Source organism: Pelobates fuscus, chromosome 8, assembly GCF_036172605.1.
Source record: "Pelobates fuscus isolate aPelFus1 chromosome 8, aPelFus1.pri, whole genome shotgun sequence".
Classification (NCBI taxonomy): Eukaryota; Metazoa; Chordata; class Amphibia; order Anura; family Pelobatidae; genus Pelobates; species Pelobates fuscus.
Window position 1 is genome coordinate 72,840,813 of NC_086324.1, and position 8,505 is coordinate 72,849,317.

Below are 8,505 nucleotides of genomic sequence, written 5' to 3' on the forward strand. Positions count from 1 at the left end.
TTGAACATTACATGTACATGGGATCTCTGATCGACGTTTCAACCCCTACAAGGGTTTTTTTTTTTCAAGATGTAGGGTATGTTTGCTTGTATGCATTAAAAGCAACGCAACTTTTCACAATCCCTTGGAGTGCATCCTCTCTTTATTTTTTTTGGGATTATTTTAATTTACCCGGATTTGGACCGGGGTAAAAAATTCAACCTTTGAACTTTAGAGGTGAGTGCCAAGCTTTCCTTTTATATAATTTTTTATTTTTAATTTTTTTTGGTTCTGCTGAATCCCGTGCACATCCAAGTGGAGATTAAAATGCTTAAATAAAAATAGATCTAACCTATTATACAGATTACATAATCTTTGTTTCTTTTCTATCAAGTCCCAACACATTCCAATTCATAGAGATCATATAATATCTCGAAACAGCTACATGGAAATAAAATATATTTCTAAGTATAAACCTTTTTCTATTCTACCCAATCCAAGGCATTGGAACATGTGTGCATCAGGGAACTGTCTGTGCAGCAAGTAGCAGGGCCATGCAGAGAGCACTTAAACCACGCTGCACATTGTCCTGTTTATTGAAGGCAATCTGTCAATTGCATACCTCCAATGTTGGGATGGAGGCAGATCCTGAGGCTGCAGGCCAATGAGATTGTGTTTTGTCTGAGGGAGCCTGATCAGTGCATACTGAACACTGTAATCTCCATAGGAGAGGACTAGGGCTGGAATGGCTACCTCAAAGCATGGCAAGTGCATGCACACACCCGTACCTGCATCCACACTATTTTGTGTGCACGCGCGTGCACACACACAGCCTCCTGCCCTGCCCTCTGCATAGAGGACCATGCATAGTAATACACGGACCTAAAACCCACAGCACGAGAGCATCTAATGATGCACTCTCACTGTACAGCCTGGAGATTAATTACTGGTGTCCCTGTATGGGGGACAGGACACCAAAATAGGGGCTATCCTGCCAAAAGCTGAAGAATTGAGAGGCATACATGACCACATTCTGCTACACCTACCCACACTGTTACACACAATACCACATCCAAACATACTCCCATAGATACATATACACACTCTGACGCAGACCTATACTCTCTGTTTTTCTTTTTGAAAAGCAGTGCTTTGCTTGAGAATTTTGTGGCTACAGGTGCTCCTGTTGTAACAAAGCCCTGTTTACAGGTACAGTTAGGTATTAGAATATTATCTAAAAATCTGAAGTTAATCCTGGTACAGTAGTCAGAACGTGCCAAGTCAGAACAACAATTTGACCCCTAGAGAGTGTTCACAAAGTCATTACAAAATCTTTATTTGTATATGCACTCCACCCACCAGTGCACTCACATTAACAAGCGCCATCCCTAATTGCAAACATAAATTTAAAGGATAAGATACATGTACCAATGAGGGTAAAATTAACATTGGGGGTATTCAGAGGGAATATTTACTGCTTGCATTACAAGTTAATAGCTAGACAGGATATAATTCTCTGCTGCATTACATATGTGATGGACCGCCTGGCACCCCGACCGCATAACTCCGCCAATCGATGTTCCTAGTGCTTGCCGAGGACTCCAAGCACTCCACCAGACACCATAAGTACTGTAGACCCCACTTCCAGCGATGCAGCTGCGCCAGGGTCTTGCCGTCCTCCACCCACCCTGGACCCAAGAGCAGGATCCAGCTCCCAGTGGGTAGACCTCTCCTAATCCAGAAAGCATAGCAGGAACAACAGCTCTTACAAGAGCTTACTCTGGGAAGTATAGTGTGGTTATCCCCTCCCCCAAGCATGAGTCAAGGCTTCAAGAAAGGGTCAAGCAGGTGTCTCCAAAACCCAGTGGCGAGGTAATTTTCACCACAACATATACACAATATGTGAATAAAGATAATTGAATTGTTGATGTGTGAGTTTACACAGAGTTTGCCCACTCTAAAGAATTTACATAGATGTAGAACAATAAAATATTGAGATGTAACTTTTTCTTCAACTCTCCCACCATTGTTGGGGGCTAGGCTTTATTTAGAGTCACTGGTTATAAAGACATGCCTACACTGTGCATGTTTTCTTATCCTAGACATTGTGGTAATAAAATCCACATGAAGTACTGCCTCAAAACAAAACCAAAAAAAGTCCCAGACACAGCTAAATATTTAGGAGCCAGGCAATGTGCATTATATAATCTAAGCAGCTAAACATTTGTGGATACCAAGATTAAACAACTTCTGGGATCTATGTGATTACTGCATGTACCCGTAAAATACAAATACTGTTGTAATACTGAGAAATATCCATTGTGCCTATACCACATTAAGATCTCAGACTACATAGAACTTCAGGTAGATAAAAGGAGCACTTCCCTAGATAACATAATCTGTCAAAGTGAAAAGTACTTCCTGAGACTAGCCCTACTTACATTTAGACACTAGCCTGGGGCCCATGTCAGTTGACTTGCCTCTGCCCAAGGGCATATTCTACATGTCTAGCCACTGACTCAATATCTAGTTCTCTGGGAGTCTTCAGCATTTTAGGTTTCATCAGTAGCTCATCTTTTAAAGAGTGAGGTAGTACAAGTCAAAACCTATTGAGCGATACGTATTGTTTCTACTGAATATTGCCAGGCATCGCTTATTCTCCAGGTTGTGGGGTTCCCACTCTTTGCGGTGATGTTCCCACAATTCTGCCAACTTTTAGTTTTGGTACTGCAACTGGCTACCTGGCCCCAAGATGTTCATGTCCATGTCTGCCACAGGTCTGCACCCATACATGGAAATCTCTGCAGAATAATGGCCATACCCAGAAACTATATATTCTCTTTATCCAAAGTTATAATTTTTTTTACCATTAATTAGTGACACAATACTCACCAGAACAACTACAGCTTAATGTAGTTGCTCTGCTGAGTATAATCATTATATGCAGGCAGGGCCGGATTGGCGCACCAGGATATCGGGAAATTTCCCAGTGGGCCTACACACTATTGGAGTAACCAGCAGGAGGGGATGCGCTCCACTCCTGCCGGTCACAGAATGTAGCGTGGCCGAGCAGGCAGACTGCATGGAGGAGCTCCTGTTCCCCTACCCGGTCTGTGAGGAAATGCTCACAGAGAGCACATGACTGCTTCCTGTCAGACCGGGTACAGTAAACAGGAGCTCCTCCACGCGGTTTGCCTGCTCGGCCATGCTACAGCAAGGTACAGGGAGAGCTGGGGGGGGGGGGGGGGGACTAGTAGGTCACCTGGGGGGAACTAATGGGACACCTGGGGGCTGGGAACTAATGGGACACATGGGGGCTGTGGGAGGGGCTATTGGGACACATGACGGGCTGGGAAGGGGTATAGGAATGCATGGAGGGCTGGGAGGGGCTATAGGGACCTATGGAGGAACTGAGGGATATAATACGGGGTATAGGAATGCATGGAGGGCTGGGAGGGGCTATAGGGACCTATGGAGGAACTGAGGGAGATAATAAGGGGTATAGGAATGCATGGAGGGCTGGGAGGGGCTATAGGGACCTATGGAGGAACTGAGGGAGATAATAAGGCACATGGAGGTCTGGGGGGATAATGAGACACATGGAGGGCTGGGGGGAATAGATTGAGACAGTGGACTTGAGGGATGGATTGAGAAACATGGAGGGATGGGGGCTAATGAGACATGTAAGGCTGGAGGGGGTGGAATGAGACACATGGAGGGCTGGGAGGGGGGCTCTAGGGACACATGGGGGGGCTAATAAGGCACATGAAGGGGCTGAGGGAGCTAATGAGATGCATGAGGTCTGGGGGGATGGATTGAGACACGTGGATGTCTGGGGTGATGGATTTAGAAGCATGGAGTGGTGGTGGGGGTAATGATACACATGTAAGGATGGAGGGGGTGGAATGACACACATGGAGGGGCAGAGGAGTAAAAAAGACACACGGAGAAGCTGGGGAGAAAAAAAAAACACGGAGGGGTCTGAGGAGAAAGAGACAGAGGGGCTGAGAAAGGGAACCAGGAGACACACAGAGGGGCTGGGAGAATTAGACACACAGAGGAGCTTTGGGGAAAGAGACACACAGAAGTGCTGCATCCTGGCAAAGAGACCAACGAAGGGGCTGGGGCTAAGAGACACATGAAAGGTGCTTGGAGGAGAAAGACACAAACAAAATGCATCTTCACTTGTGTCTCCTGCTCTCCCTGTAATTTCGAGTCGACCAGTGAGAGAGAGACTTCATATTAAAGGGACACTATAGTCACCAGAACTTCTACAGTTTATTGTAGTAGTTCTGGTGTCTATAGCCTGTCCCTGTATGCGGAGCACTGTAAATGCTACCTTTTCAGAGAAAAGGCAGTGTTTACATTGCTGCCTAGGAACATCTCTAGTGACAGTCACTCAGATGGCCACTGGAGCTGCTTCCTAGTCCAGTGCTGCACAATGTGCAAATGCATCTCCACGCTCTGCATGGAGGCGCTGAATGCTCCCGATAGAGATGCATTGACGCTGGTGTTGACTGAGATCATCCAGTTGTCAGCCAAAATGAAGAGCACACTCTTGTTACTTCAAAATTAGCAAGATAACGTCATTTTTTTTACTGCTGTGCAATAGCATACATTCAAAATTTCAGTTCAATTATGAAACTTTCCTTAATATGTCAAGGTGGGGGTGGAGAATACTATGGAAAGGGGGGGAACACTATGGGATGAGGGGGGGGAACACTATGGGAGGGGGTGGAGAATACTATGGGGGGGGGGGGGAAGAATACTACTGGTACACCCGGGGATTAAGCCCATTTAGAGGCTACAGCTTTAATGCACATATTGAGATATTTCAATTGTGCCATATTGTTTGTGAGTGCTATATTTTATTTAGATTTTTACTATTGTTACATTAAAGTTTGCACTATGAACTTTTTTCTCTTTTCTCTCTTTTCATCTATAGAAACGAAGAACCCCAGAGCACTGTGCATCTTATTCTTTTTAATGTACTTTTCCAGTAATTGTTTTTAAGAAATATAAAAAAACAAAAACAAAAAAAACAGGCCAAACCTGAGCATTTTATAAATGAAACCAAAGCCACCTAATGGCTAAATATTTTCTTTACCCAAATATAATTTAAACTATCACAAATCTATCTTCTACTAACTTGACTATACTAAACCATTCGTGACTGCACATGTACCCTCTTGCCTCCTAAAGCTCACAGTGAACGCTACCGTACTATTTTTGTCCTTTTTTCTATGTTTGGCACCCGTGACAAGGCTGACACTAACTTCTTAGATGCTTCAGATTTACTCCTCTTCTACAGATATCTTATCTTACATCTTTTTCACCTCTTGGAACTTTGCCAGTTCTTGTGCTTTACACATTCAAGCGCTACACCCACTGTCTGTTTTTAAGACTTTTTGAGCAGTTGGATACAGATTGTACACCTGGCAATCTATTTTCCCCTTAGGGGCATATTGCAATTGTATTGTTTATGTTTGTACACCCCTCCTCATCTTGGATTCTAAGCTTGTTTGAGCAGGAATCTTGTCTTTTCTCTTGTTCCTATACGCATAAATTTGTCACAAAGTGGGTTGGTTTTATACCAATATCATAAATGGTAATGTGTCGTACTGTTTACCTGCTTCTATGTAGAGTTTCTGCCATGCATTGTAAGCAATGAATACATTTAAATGCACGTTTTTGGGTTGTGTTAACAAGGTCCAATTATCGTAAATTAAAATACAAATCTGATTATTAAATGCCCCTTCAGGTTTTAATGCATGCATCTGTAAGAAGAATTAATTATTTATTTTACAACAGAGATAGACATAGGAGCGGGTGTGCATTAGTGTCTATGTGTGTGTGTACGTAAAATAATAGAAGAATTGTCGGTGTGGGTTTAGAACAGCCATGGACACTCCCTACATATTGGATAACAAGAAAATCTGCATTCTTGACATCAGTTTTTTTGCTTACGATATGTCCCAGCTAAGGGAGTGTCAGACTTCTATGAATATACAAAGTCAAACAAGTGATAGGGCTTAGTTGATGCAGAGAGATCCCGTATTTGCAAGTTTAAAAGGCATTATGTGTATGCCTAAGATGAGGCGAACCTGGTAACTGGACCAAATATTACTGGGCATTCATATGCAGAATCGTAACTGCAATACATATATTTTGTTGTAATGAATGTCACTAATTGAATGCCGCGCTAGGCCTCAGTGTGGGATGCTTTATGGCTCGGCGGAAAGACTCGGAGCTGGTCTCCTCGGGTTCCCACACGCTTGTGCCATGAGCCATCCTTGAGTTAGGCTGCTGGAACCCCAGTTACGGTTTGTATTGGTCGCTTTTAGGCTCGTTTGGGCCAGAGCTCTCAGCATGTGCGTCCGGCTAGCTCTGCTGTCAGGCTTTGCCCCCACTCCTTAGTTATTTTAACCTGAATTTTGGCATAGCTTTTATCTTTATTTAAGCTATTAGGGTTGTTTAGTAAAGTATGATTTTTGGGTAATTTTAATGGAATTGTACATTTTAGGCCAATAAAGTATGGAAAACATAGATGACTTAAAGAATTTTTTCAATTAGGTTATTGTGGCCTAAAACACACTTCAAATTAATTTTGAATTCCCAACAAGTCACATTGAATAACCGGGTAGATGAAGCATAAACTGCAGTCTTTGGCATTTTCAACTTGAGCAGGTCTACAAAACTGGAATACATCAAAAAATAATTTACAGTAGGGAGATCAACCTATGTTCTAGACAACAAATTCACTGAAGACCAAAAATCCTGTGGGTTTAGATCATGGTAGAATTTAATGGGACATGGTCATATTATATGTGCACTGTGGTGGCCAACCTAGGGTATTCGTTTAGACTACCACAGAAATAGGGCAATGTCACTTGTATCTCTATTTTTTTTTTCTAATTGTGCTTAAACAAATGTATATATGGGTCTTGAATAGTATATTTATGTTTTTAATTTATTTTTGTTTTTCTAGACTCTTCATCATGTCTTATCCAAACCAAAGTAAGTTACTCCTACTGGATTTAATCAATACTGATCCTGAAAACTTTGCTTGACTGCTAGGCCAAGCAAGTGACATTAATTTCAGGAAAAATTACACATATTGATAATAGAGGATCTCTACCTTTGTCACATACACCATCACTCGTCATGTTTACTATATACCAGTGGACAAAATCCTTGTTTATTTTCCTTCTGTTAATATTTAACTCATGTGCTCAATTCCAGAGCCTTAAATGAACACTGCAAGTACCATTACCACTACAGCACACTGTAGTGGTTATGGCAGCAGGAGTGCTCTGACACCCACTCATTGTAAATGTCATTATCACCCATATTTTAGCAACAATTTAGAGAGATCCAATTCCTACATACATTTCCTTCAGTTTTACAAGTCTATCTAATTCCCATTTTATACTTCACAGTCTATCTCCCAAAGTGACATTTTTACACATGTGAATATATCGACCTCACAAGTAAAATGTGAAATTTAGAGTTTTCTCTGGTTTGGGTGAAGGTTCTTTCAGAACATATAGCCCCATCACTAAAATAGGGGAGAAGAACATTTCAAGGTGGGGATCCCCGCTGGGGAAAATTATGAGAAATTAAAACTAAGATAGGCACACTCTTCTGGCCTGGTCTTGTGCTTATATTTTAGTTGTAGGTGAGCTAATAATCCAAGGACCTAGTCCAGGATATGGATCTCTATAATATAACTAATCCAAGTAAGGGCCAAGGAGATCCACTGGCTGTAAGCCAATAGATTGGAAAAGAAGACATGGGGCAATAACCAAGGATTATCTCTTAAACTACAACAAGGAAATTACACTATGCTAATATGAGCATCTCCGTTCAGAATTACATTTAAGTCAACAAAATATAACTATTTCTTATTTCACACCAGCATGACACAATTCACCACATAGCTGCAATTGTATAAAAGTGATCATCATTGTCTTTGGTTTCCACTCATCCTTATTATATTTATTTTTAGATCCTTTTGGTCAGCCCCCATATGGACAACCTGGCTATCCTCCTCAACCGGGGACCTACCCTGGACAAAACCCAGCAGGATACCCCCCAGGATACCCAGGCCAAGCTCCCCCTCCTCCAACAGGTGGATATCCAGGTGGATATCCAGGTGGATATGCACCACCTTATGGGCCTGGACATCAAGGACCTCATGGTCATCATGGTCCTCATGGACACCATGCTCATGGCCAGCCCGGCTTCGGTCCTCAGCATGCAGGTGGTGGCTGTGGCCCCCATGGAAAACACAAGAAACATAAGCAGCATAAACATGGCCATGGAAAGGTGAGCATGATTTTACTTGATTAAAACAGCATACACTAGATAGAGCCTATCCTGAAAATGATATAAAAGTACGATGCAGAACAATGACTGCACAAAACAATGTACTACACTGTACTTAAAGTCCATTTCTTGCAACATATAATCCAATAAAATCCCACAGGAAGTTTTCAAATCATCTTTTCTGGATTTATAAATATA